This window comes from Amphiura filiformis, chromosome 10, assembly GCF_039555335.1.
Source record: "Amphiura filiformis chromosome 10, Afil_fr2py, whole genome shotgun sequence".
NCBI classification, from domain to species: Eukaryota; Metazoa; Echinodermata; class Ophiuroidea; order Amphilepidida; family Amphiuridae; genus Amphiura; species Amphiura filiformis.
Window position 1 is genome coordinate 65073630 of NC_092637.1, and position 12311 is coordinate 65085940.

The 12311-nt window shown below is 39.5% G+C and overlaps 1 long non-coding RNA gene across 2 annotated transcripts; it reads left to right on the top strand.

Annotated features, from left to right (window-relative positions):
• The first annotated feature begins 4857 nt into the window (after positions 1-4857).
• On the top strand, positions 4858-11178 carry LOC140163175 (uncharacterized). 2 transcript variants are annotated; one of them, XR_011860414.1, is made up of 4 exons: positions 4858-4886; positions 8054-8092; positions 9105-9168; positions 10571-11178. It is a non-coding gene; the product is annotated as an uncharacterized lncRNA (long non-coding RNA). The 2 variants fall into 2 exon arrangements; XR_011860415.1 differs by lacking the exon at positions 4858-4886 and adding an exon at positions 5099-5140.
• Positions 11179-12311: the final 1133 nt, after the last annotated feature.

Genomic DNA, 12311 nt, shown 5'->3' on the forward strand with positions numbered 1-12311 from the left:
CCCATATTTTTTACATTTTGCTCTCACCGAATGCCAAAAATCATACTCTCACCCAATGACCCCATATTTTTTACATGTTGCTCTCACCGAATGCCCCTTAGTGCGAAAGCGCCAGCCCTACACCTATATCCATTTCAAATTGAAGTGCCCCCCCCCGGGACCCCGCCCCAGCCTTCAATATACGCGCATGTATATTATGATTTCTAGGCCTAGAACTCGTGAGTGTAATATGCCACCTACCTTCGACAGAGAGCATTCAACTGTCGTCCGCGGGATAGATTTCCGATATCAATCATGATAATAATTATGTTAGCACAATAGGCTATTGTATACTTCTGGTTATATACCCTATACTGTGTCCTTCCAGCATAATAGTGTTATGATTGCAAACCAGATCAGCTCTACTTTTTAATCCCTTGATTTTTGGTTTCTAAACAAAAGAGAAACCAAAACTATATATTTGAAATGAGGGAATGAATACTCATGTCTCTCATTTGTGTAAAACTCTGATTTTTCAACTAAGGAACATTTCACGCATTAGGAGGTATTTAGATAATGACTCATGTAATCACATTGTTCGTGCACTTGTTACATCTCGCCTGGACTATGGCAACTCACTTTTAACTGGAACTACAGTAACTAATCTTAACAAGCTTCAACGCATTCAAAATCGGGCCGTCCGTCTTATTTGTGGTTTAAAGCGACGTGATCATATTTCTCCTCATCTTACTGAGCTTCATTGGCTTCCAGTTAAAGAACGCATAAAGTTTAAACTTCTCACCATCATATTTCAGTGTGTGCATGGGTTAGCTCCAACTTATTTGCAGGATTATGTTCACCTTTATTCATCTGTTAACGCCAGACATCATTTGCTTCTGTTCTTCTCTTGATACAACCAAACTCCACATTCCATATACAAACCGCTGCCTAGGGGATCAGGCTTTCCATGTTGCTGGCCCACGGATATGGAATACTCTTCCACAGCATATCCGTGAGGCCCCACCCTAAAAAGGTTCAAAGAACTCCTCAAATCACATTTATTTCCTGTTGCATAATATTGTTTTTGTTTATATTCCATGTTTTTTGTAGCGTAAGTCTTTTGTAGTTTAAGTCTTTTGTAATGCGCCTTGATATTTGATGATAAGGCGCAATATAAATTCGTATATGTATGTATGTATGTATGTATGCAATTTGAGACCAAACTAGGGCATCTGGAGCCATACTATTTGGATGAAACCTCCAACTATACAAACCAAACTCAATTGGCTAAAAATGGCAACAGATTGAAAATGTGTGGTTGGAGAGGTACGTTGCTCCAGTTATGAAATACCTTTAATTCTAAAGTTCATCAGCCGGCTCTATGCCTTCAGCAGCTGTGATCTGTGTTTCACTTTCATTGTCCTCTATGATGATTTGTGATGTGTTGCAATAAGTATGGCCACTACATTTTCTGTACATTGTTGTACAGTAAAGACCTAGTTTCTTGCAACTAGATGTCATAGTATTGCATCCATCAGGCTTACATCCACGAGACACCATGTGGCGGTACTCATTAAAATAGGGTATATAATGGATTTTTCAAGGCTTGATTCCAGAGGGGCCACCTTGGTCTCGCCGCGACTTTTTTAAAATTTTCCACTGACATATATTCATCAACAGGGGGCGCTATCACTAAGGGATTTCTCCGTCGCACAAATTGGCGCCAATGCGTATATCGGCTAAAAATTGTGTGTCCTTTCATCAGTTAGCTGTCAATAAATTTGATGCAAGTCCCAAAATATTTTTTATTCCGATGAAAAAAGGGTTACTTGATCGTACTAATTTAGTTAAAATCAACAAAAACAGTAGTAGATACGAGTAAATATTTTCCCAATGGTTCATGTGAAGCCCTGTGGTAGCGGTTATAACAAAAAACGAAAATTGAAAGTTTGAAATTATTGTTTGAAGGATCATGCCCGTAGTAGTTCATTCAACCATTTAAAAAAAATGGACTCGATGTTTTCTCTAATATTACTTCAGATAGTTTTTCAAATGTAATGTAAATCGATAGTCAGGTTTTCTTACCTGCTCTTCTAATCTTTTTTTTAAGCTATGAGAATCACAAAAAATTATTTTCTCGCTATTTTCTGCACGAAAACGCGAAACATTTCAGTTGAAAACTGTCCGAAATCGACGATATTGCACCGGCCGCGCCGAACCTTCGCTGGGACTAGTACACTGATTTACATGCACCAAAATGACCCGGGCAAAATGATAAGCCGTACTTTGTTACTTATTTTGAAAAAATAAAGAAATTTGAAGCCATTTAGAACTAGAAATTCGATTTTCGAGGTTTTTGTGGCGCTGTTTTGGTTCTCACCCAAAGATTCCATTTAAAAAAGGCCATGTTCTCACCCAATGACCCCATATTTTTTACATTTTGCTCTCACCGAATGCCAAAAATCATACTCTCACCCAATGACCCCATATTTTTTACATTTTGCTCTCACCGAATGCCCCTTAGTGCGAAAGCGCCAGCCCTACACCTATATCCATTTCAAATTGAAGTGCCCCCCCCGGGACCCCGCCCCAGCCTTCAATATACGCGCATGTATATTATGATTTCTAGGCCTAGAACTCGTGAGTGTAATATGCCACCTACCTTCGACAGAGAGCATTCAACTGTCGTCCGCGGGATAGATTTCCGATATCAATCATGATAATAATTATGTTAGCACAATAGGCTATTGTATACTTCTGGTTATATACCCTATACTGTGTCCTTCCAGCATAATAGTGTTATGATTGCAAACCAGATCAGCTCTACTTTTTAATCCCTTGATTTTTGGTTTCTAAACAAAAGAGAAACCAAAACTATATATTTGAAATGAGGGAATGAATACTCATGTCTCTCATTTGTGTAAAACTCTGATTTTTCAACTAAGGAACATTTCACGCATTAGGAGGTATTTAGATAATGACTCATGTAATCACATTGTTCGTGCACTTGTTACATCTCGCCTGGACTATGGCAACTCACTTTTAACTGGAACTACAGTAACTAATCTTAACAAGCTTCAACGCATTCAAAATCGGGCCGTCCGTCTTATTTGTGGTTTAAAGCGACGTGATCATATTTCTCCTCATCTTACTGAGCTTCATTGGCTTCCAGTTAAAGAACGCATAAAGTTTAAACTTCTCACCATCATATTTCAGTGTGTGCATGGGTTAGCTCCAACTTATTTGCAGGATTATGTTCACCTTTATTCATCTGTTAACGCCAGACATCATTTGCTTCGTTCTTCTCTTGATACAACCAAACTCCACATTCCATATACAAACCGCTGCCTAGGGGATCAGGCTTTCCATGTTGCTGGCCCACGGATATGGAATACTCTTCCACAGCATATCCGTGAGGCCCCCACCCTAAAAAGGTTCAAAGAACTCCTCAAATCACATTTATTTCCTGTTGCATAATATTGTTTTTGTTTATATTCCATGTTTTTTGTAGCGTAAGTCTTTTGTAGTTTAAGTCTTTTGTAATGCGCCTTGATATTTGATGATAAGGCGCAATATAAATTCGTATATGTATGTATGTATGTATGTATGCAATTTGAGACCAAACTAGGGCATCTGGAGCCATACTATTTGGATGAAACCTCCAACTATACAAACCAAACTCAATTGGCTAAAAATGGCAACAGATTGAAAATGTGTGGTTGGAGAGGTACGTTGCTCCAGTTATGAAATACCTTTAATTCTAAAGTTCATCAGCCGGCTCTATGCCTTCAGCAGCTGTGATCTGTGTTTCACTTTCATTGTCCTCTATGATGATTTGTGATGTGTTGCAATAAGTATGGCCACTACATTTTCTGTACATTGTTGTACAGTAAAGACCTAGTTTCTTGCAACTAGATGTCATAGTATTGCATCCATCAGGCTTACATCCACGAGACACCATGTGGCGGTACTCATTAAAATAGGGTATATAATGGATTTTTCAAGGCTTGATTCCAGAGGGGCCACCTTGGTCTCGCCGCGACTTTTTTAAAATTTTCCACTGACATATATTCATCAACAGGGGGCGCTATCACTAAGGGATTTCTCCGTCGCACAAATTGGCGCCAATGCGTATATCGGCTAAAAATTGTGTGTCCTTTCATCAGTTAGCTGTCAATAAATTTGATGCAAGTCCCAAAATATTTTTTATTCCGAAAAAAAAAGGGTTACTTGATCGTACTAATTTAGTTAAAATCAACAAAAACAGTAGTAGATACGAGTAAATATTTTCCCAATGGTTCATGTGAAGCCCTGTGGTAGCGGTTATAACAAAAAAACGAAAATTGAAAGTTTGAAATTATTGTTTGAAGGATCATGCCCGTAGTAGTTCATTCAACCATTTAAACAAATGGACTCGATGTTTTTCTCTAATATTACTTCAGATAGTTTTTCAAATGTAATGTAAATCGATAGTCAGGTTTTCTTACCTGCTCTTCTAATTTTTTTTAAGCTATGAGAATCACAAAAAATTATTTTCTCGCTATTTTCTGCACGAAAACGCGAAACATTTCAGTTGAAAACTGTCCGAAATCGACGATATTGCACCGGCCGCGCCGAACCTTCGCTGGGACTAGTACACTGATTTACATGCACCAAAATGACCCGGGCAAAATGATAAGCCGTACTATATCTTCTTTTTTTTATCATATTTATTATTTAATGCCGTATTATAATATTTTTTTTTAATTGAATTAATTTTACTTTATAAAGTTTGTCTCGTGGTCATTGAAGATTGTAAATATTGAAGTTTATAATGTTTAATTCGGGGTCATCCTTCGAATGAAGGTCAACGTTCAAAAGTTCAACGCGACACATCAGCTTGGAATGCGGAATTTTTACATGAAACGGTATTGTACAATGTGTATGCTTCCTATAATGTTGTAAAGTATCTTTTTTGACGAGGTTAACATTGAGAAACAGAGGAAATGTTTGATGTCATGCATACATATGACGGCGGATGACGTGCGGGATGTATGTCCAGACTGACAGTGACTGAATAGCGCAACAACGCAACGCATGCATATGATACATGTGTGCATGCATGCATGGCAGTACATCATACATGAGTAGTATTGATTATGCATGCATACATGCAATGGCTGTAAGTGTAAGCTTTTACTCATGTCCAGCATTAGACTGCGGAACTCAGTCCTCAATGATAGTCAGTCATTTATCTTCTGGTCGTTATATGACTATCATTTGAGGGACTGAGTTGTTATAATATATCTTCCGAGGTGCAATTTCAGACAATAGCTGGGGATTAGTGGGGCAGAGGTTATCTATTGAATCCTTTCATGACCACTGAAGCATAGTCAAGTCTGCAAGGACACTCGGCACAAATTGAAAGACCATCACAAAAGAATGCATGCATGTCAGGTCATCGACACCAATTTGGTGTTTGTTATGACACAAATTTTGTGTCTGTTATGCACCTCGAAATATGTACCTTAAAGTCTGTATCTAGTCCAGCATTGTTTGGCATTCATTCTCAATTTCTCACGATCATGGACATGATGCCATTTGATGGGTCCATGCCTGGCATCTAGCCAGGTCAGGACCATGTCCATGGTCCATGTAGTTGTACTCAGTCTCAGACTCAGTACTGACTAGCAGTGTTGCCAAAACTTTTCAGCGTCAAGGCGCGGCGCATTGACTCGCCAGGCCGCGGTCCCGGGGGGGGTACTCAGTACAAATGACCATACGGGGACGTGCCGCAAACATGGGTAGCATTTTCAGCCTTCTGGTATATCAATGACCCTTTTTCAAAGCCTATTTTGGTATATGAATGGGTCCTTTTTCAAAATTTTCTAAATTTTTTCGGAAAATAGCCCAATTTTTCCTTAATCTAGCCAAAATTTTCAAAATTTTCCCAAAATTTTGGAAAAATTTGTAAAAACTAAGACAATTTTGGGTAAATTTGGCCGAAAATTTTGACTTTTGGTATATCAATGGGTCCAAATTACTTGAAAAATTGGTATATTTATGGGTCTACTTCCAAAATCTCAGCGGCACGTCCCTACCAAAACCAAACTTGAGTACCCCCCCCGGGGCCGCGGTAAAGGATTCTCAAGTAGCCCAATTTTTAAGCTTCCAAAAAAAGCGCCCAATACCGGATATTTGGGCGGATTTACCTGAATTTAGAACGCAAAACACCCAATTGGGCGGAAAAGCACTTGACTTTGAAACTTCCGGTACTTACTGGGAAGTTACTGACCGATCAATAAATGGTCACAAAACCCATTGTAATTTCAATTTGAGCTTCAAAGACTCAAAACCTTTATAAATCGGCTAAATGGAAAGGAAAATACATCAAATTAGTGCCGCGGCCTGAGACTGGCAAAAGTAGCCCAATTTTAGACAAGTAGCGGCATGCTTTTTTGAGTAGCGGCAAGTGATCGCCAAGTAGCCCAATTGTGCGCCTAAGGCGCGGCGTTGGCATCACTGCTGACTACTCAGTCTACTGTATTGCCTTGGGCTTGGCCATTACATTGTATAGCCAAAATAATAAATTCTCGATCATGAGAGGATGTACCTTCTGCGTCAGCGTAGGGGGGGGGCAAAATTGACAAATTTTGTGCAAAATTGCCGCAAAAGTGGAAATTTATGATAATTTGGGTTTTTTCCCTCAAAAGTGGGAGGGGGCGCAAGAAAAATATGGGGGGGGGGGGCAAATGCCCCCCGTAGCGCCGCCACTGTAATTATTTTAGGCATTGCTTGAAGGCGGGTCCGCGTACCGAAAGCTTGTGAAAATTACTGCGGGCCTGCCGATATGCAGGGCAGGGCCTATTACACAATATCATCAAAGTCACTAGACAACAATAATAGGGAAAACTTGTTCACGAAAGGCTTCATGGACGGGCCGTAATTCACAAATTTTACACGCTATTAAATAGTGACAAAATGGTCCACCAAATCGCTAATTTTACACGCTATTAAATAGTGACAAAATGGTCCACCAAATCGCTTCAAGTAGGCCTAGATTTACATTTCTCAAAATTTCCAACTTCCAACTAGACACCCCCTGCATAGTGCATAAACGAGTGGCCATTTTCGCTTCTGCTTTCAACATTTGCCAATTTATGTTTAAAACAATTTATAGGCCTACAACAATAGGGAAAACTTGTCCACGAACGGCTTCATGTCCTGTCATTTCTTGAATTTTCGGCCTTTTCAATCTGAAATTTTACACATTATAAATAGTGACAAAATGGTCCACCAAATCGTTTCAATTAGGTCTTCATTTTGCAAAAGTTTCTGACTCTGAGGGGGGAACATCCCCCACCCCCCGCAAGCGTGACACGATGCCCGCTTCGTGCACATTTTTTACATTTACCATTTTTTAAATCATAACTCGCAAATGCAAAATCGGAATCAACTTAAATTTTGGGAATAATATTTTTTCATGGATATATATCCTGAAGAATGTCATAAAATTAAGATGATGTTAGGATCGCGAAATACTCCTTTAAATGTTTCAAGTGTGTACTCTCAACTCAAGCTTAAAATACAAAAAAAATTTTTTTGTTTTTTTAGGACATGGAAGGGGGATCAAATAAACCATTTTATAAAAAGGGGATCAAAGAAAATCCACCCTTTAATAGGGGGATCCATGAATTTTGATGTCTGAGGTTCCAACCTTTCACTGGTTTCACTTCAAAATATAGCAGGGTCAGAAATTCAGTGAGAATCCATTCTCGCAAAGATTCTCGTCAACAAAATTGCAAGAATCTTAAATGGATTCTGGTAATGCAATTAATCATGAACAAAGTTATATGGCAAGAATCCATGGATTCTTCCAAAATTCCACTGAGAGAATTCAAAAGGATTCTCCCACTTGGTTGCGAATTTCTGACCCTGAAATAGTGGAAGTGCCCATGGAAAAAAATATTGCCCTACCGACCCTCCACATTTTTTACTCTTAGGGCAAACAAATGTTTTTGGCCTTACAAAGTATTATAATGTGACTACATGAATATTTTAATAAATAGTTTAATATTGTGTATGTTTCTTCCAGATGTATAAATCAGAGACTGACCATACAATTGAGTGAAATGTAAGTAGGCTACATACAGTATAACAGTAACAAGCAAAAGACATTCTGTAGTTGACAAGTATGTCACTTGAACCCTGAAATGGTAAGGAGTGTTCAGAAATACCTTGGTGGGGGTAGAAAATATGTAGGGGGGTCATACACTTTTAGAGTTCTAAAGGGTGGGTTATGAAGTTTTGGGTGTATGAAAAGGGGGCAATTTTTTTACTATTGAAAGGGGGGGGGTGGTGGTGTAAAAACTAAATACGGTACCAAAATTAATCCTGAAGCAAAAAAAACCAACAAAAAACACCCCAAAACAGCCTAAAACAGGGATTGCCATTTGAGGAGAGCGAGAGCAATTGCTCTCTACTGCTCTCCTTAAGGGGGTACTATACCCCTGCCCAATTTTGTGCCTATTTTTGCATTTTTCTCAAAAATTATAGCGCATTGGTGACAAGTAAGATATACAAGTATATTATAGGGGCAAGGACTACAACTACTGGACTGAAAATTTTATTTCAGCACAGACAACAGTTGTGGAGTTACATTCAAAAATGAGGGAAAGCCAATATTTGATCAATAAATCAATAACTACTTGCTTTGAGTTGCTGAATTTTCAGTACAGTAGTTGTAGTCCTTGCCCCTATAATATACATATCTTACTTGTCACCTAGGTGCTATAATTTTTGAGAAAAATGCAAAAATGGGCACAAAATTGGGCAGGGGTGTAGTACCCCCTTAAATCTGATATAGGAGAGTGATTTTTAGCTCTCCTTAGTTGACCATTCTCTCCTTACATTCTATTATAAATGCTCTAAACAGCTTTCCTTGAACTTGAAGGCTCCAGAAGAGCTATTTCATGCTCTCCTGCAAATTCCAAAAGACAGTCCCTGCTAATATTGACATTTTTCCACCGCAAATGTCCCATTAAAAATGGAACGAGTACATGGCAGGTAAAGGTATGTAATTTGTATACTTTGATGAATATTGTAGTAATAACCATAATATAATATTTGTGTGTGTTTTCTTCTAGATGTAATTTGTGTGTGTTTCTTCCTGATGTATTAAAAGAGAATGGCCATACAATGGAGTGAAATGTAAGTACAGTAACAGTACTAGTAGTGCAGCTCCTCTCACTTCCATTTTAATTAATTTCATATACACTCTGATAAACATGATAAAGGTCATGTTCACATATAAATTATTTACCGGGTACCAAAGTTAATCCAGGTTGAAAAAAATTCTGTTCTCATGAAGAAAATTGACCCTGGTTGATTATTTTGGCTAAACCTACTAAAAATTGCAGGCGTGTACATATTCTGCCATTGACTATAACATGCTTGCAGCCTAATTATGCTCATTTTTGGCCCCCACATATTTGTGGGGCTTATGTTATCATCCAGATGGTTGCCCGATTGTTTCTTTGTTTGTTTGGCTGCCTGGCTGTTTGGCTGCCTGGCTGTCCGGGGCGGAAGCAAATTCATTAATCCACTGTGCAGCTCCAATGCAATAACTGATCAACTTCAAACTTAGTACAGTGATTAGATATGGTGGCCTGATTTGCTGTGCATACAGAAACAATAGAAAGAGAGTGATAATGGTAGTGTTTACTTCCAGTAATGTGGGTCAAACAGTGAATTTCTGTTGTAACCTGTTCTTTCCGAGGTTGGAAAAAAATGACCCGGGTCAATTTTTTTGAGGTTTTTTTCTGTTCACACTAATTATCAACCCGGGTCTAACCCGGGACTCATGGCAAATCGGGGTTCACCGCTCAGTCTGACACACCGCTAGTCCGACAACACAAATTCCCTATACTTAGAGGTGTGTCAGTCCGAAAATGAAAAGCACGGCGCTAGTCCGAAAAAGCATGCGCTAGTCCGAAAATGAAAACCACTGCAACAGTCCGACACATCGCTAGTTCGAATCTGAAATCACATTTTTCAGTCCCACACACCGCTAGTCCGAATCCGAAATCCCCGGTCCGAAATACACTGCGCTTGTCCGAAATACACTGCGCTTGTCCGAATTTGGAAAACACTTCTTTAGTCCAACACTGCGCTTGTCCGAAACTGAAAACCATGGCGCTAGTCCGAAACTGAAAACTACAGCGCTAGTCAGAATCTGATCAACACTGCGCTAGTCCGACTAGCGCAGTGTTTCCCCAATTAAAATTCGGACTAGCGCAATGGTTTTCAAATTCGGACTAGCGCAATGGTTTTCAGTTTCGGACTAGCGCAGTGTATTTTAGATTCGGACTAGCGGTGTGTCGGACTGGTGCAGTGCATTTCAGATTTGGACTACATGTAGCGGTGTGTTGGACTAACACCCTGTACCCGGGCAAATTAGGCATGATAGTGTGAACACTCCCAAATAAATACTGTAGACCGTATCATTTTGTCTACCCAATTGCAAAATGAGTAAACTAATTTGATCATGCAAGCTTGTAAGTTTGGTTCATTATGCAAAATGTCAGCATATTGTATTTGATTTTTTTTATAGGAAGAAGCTATCAGTGATCTTACAGCTCACCCATATGACACCAACAGCTTGTTCACCAGACTAGTGATCGCCTGCCATTTTTTTAATAGGAAGAAGCTATCAATGATCTTACAGCTCACCCATATGACACCAACAGCTTGTTCACCAGACGAGTGGTCACTTGCCATTTGTGTTAGGTGCTCAGCGGGTGGTGATGTAACTCCTCCTGTGATGTGATGCAAGTAGTGTGGGCCTTGATCATGTTTTCAACTTGGAAGCCAGTGCAGAGCATGTTCTGGCATCTGACCCATAACTCTCTGTAGGTGTACTCATTAAGAATCTTGGAACTTCAGCTACTTTTAAGGCCCCATGACGCATGGGGGAAAATGGGAGATCACACAAAAACAGCCAGATTTTCTAAAATAACGACAAAATCTGTTAAAACAGGCTGCTGAATTCTGCACAATTGTGAAAAATGAGGAGAAATGCTGCTAAATATGTGTGATTTACCATTTTCCCCCATGTGACATAGGGCCTAAATATTGAAATCCTTCAAATCCTACAAAAGAAGAAATGTTGGGCTATTCCATTTGAATTCCATACTCCCCACCGGCAAGACATCTTCCACACAGGGAGTGTGAATATCAAATGGAGTTGCCTGAATGGGTGACCACATTTGATATCTACACTCCTGTGTGCAAGATTGACGTCTAGACCTCCATCTAGAGGGTGTAAGGATTTTAACTGGAACAGCCCATTGGCTGCATTTCACACATAGGACATACAAGGTATGCTGGTAAATCACAGTGTCAGCACATTGTGTACTTTGGAGCTGTGGAGCAAATTTGATTTAAATTTCCTGCTTTTTTACACTCCTCTGTGCAAGATTGACGTCATGACCTCCATCTAGAGGGTGTAAGGATTTTAACTGGAACAGCCCATTAAGCATTGGCTGCATTTCACACATCGGACATACAAGGTAGGCTGGTAAATCGCTGAGTGTAAGCACATTGTGTACTTTGGAACCTGTGGAGCAAATTTGATTTAAATTTCCCGCTTCTTTCGAAAGCCCTAAGTGACATGCGCGTTCTCGTTGCGAAACTTTGACCCGGAATCAGTTCTGATTTTTTGACTTACTTGCAGATGATTTTACATGCAGAACTCAAACAGGTGATTAAACCATTGGGCTATTCCAGTTGAATTCCATACACCCCCTATGGAAGACATGCCCTTAATCTTCCACACACGGAGTGTGAATTTCAAATGAAGTTACCTGAATTGGCGATTCCATTTGATATCTACACCCCTGTGTGCACGATTGAGGTCATGACCTCCATCTAGGGGGTGTATGCATGTCAAATGGAATAGCCCATTGGCTGCAAGAGTGTGGCAGTCAAATTTCACTGTATCAGCTACACATTGAGTATGTACAGTACACAGCCTGTGGAGCAAAATATCGATTTCAATTTTTGCGGCTTTTTTTTTTTTTTTTTTTTTATCTCGAAAGCCCTAAGTAATATGTGCGTTCTCGTTGCGAAACTTTGATCCGGAATCAATTCTAATTTTTTGACGCCAGAGGAAAAAAGCACTTGGAATTCAGAAAATGCATTTGAAGTTTTAATTTTACATGGAACCCTATGCAAAATATACAAGTTGGAGTCCAAATTGAGCTATATGCTACACATTGGCTGCCTTGAGATTCCAGCGGTTAAAAATATGAGTGATTTTGAACGTTTCAAATTTGCAGCCCCCCACCTACCCC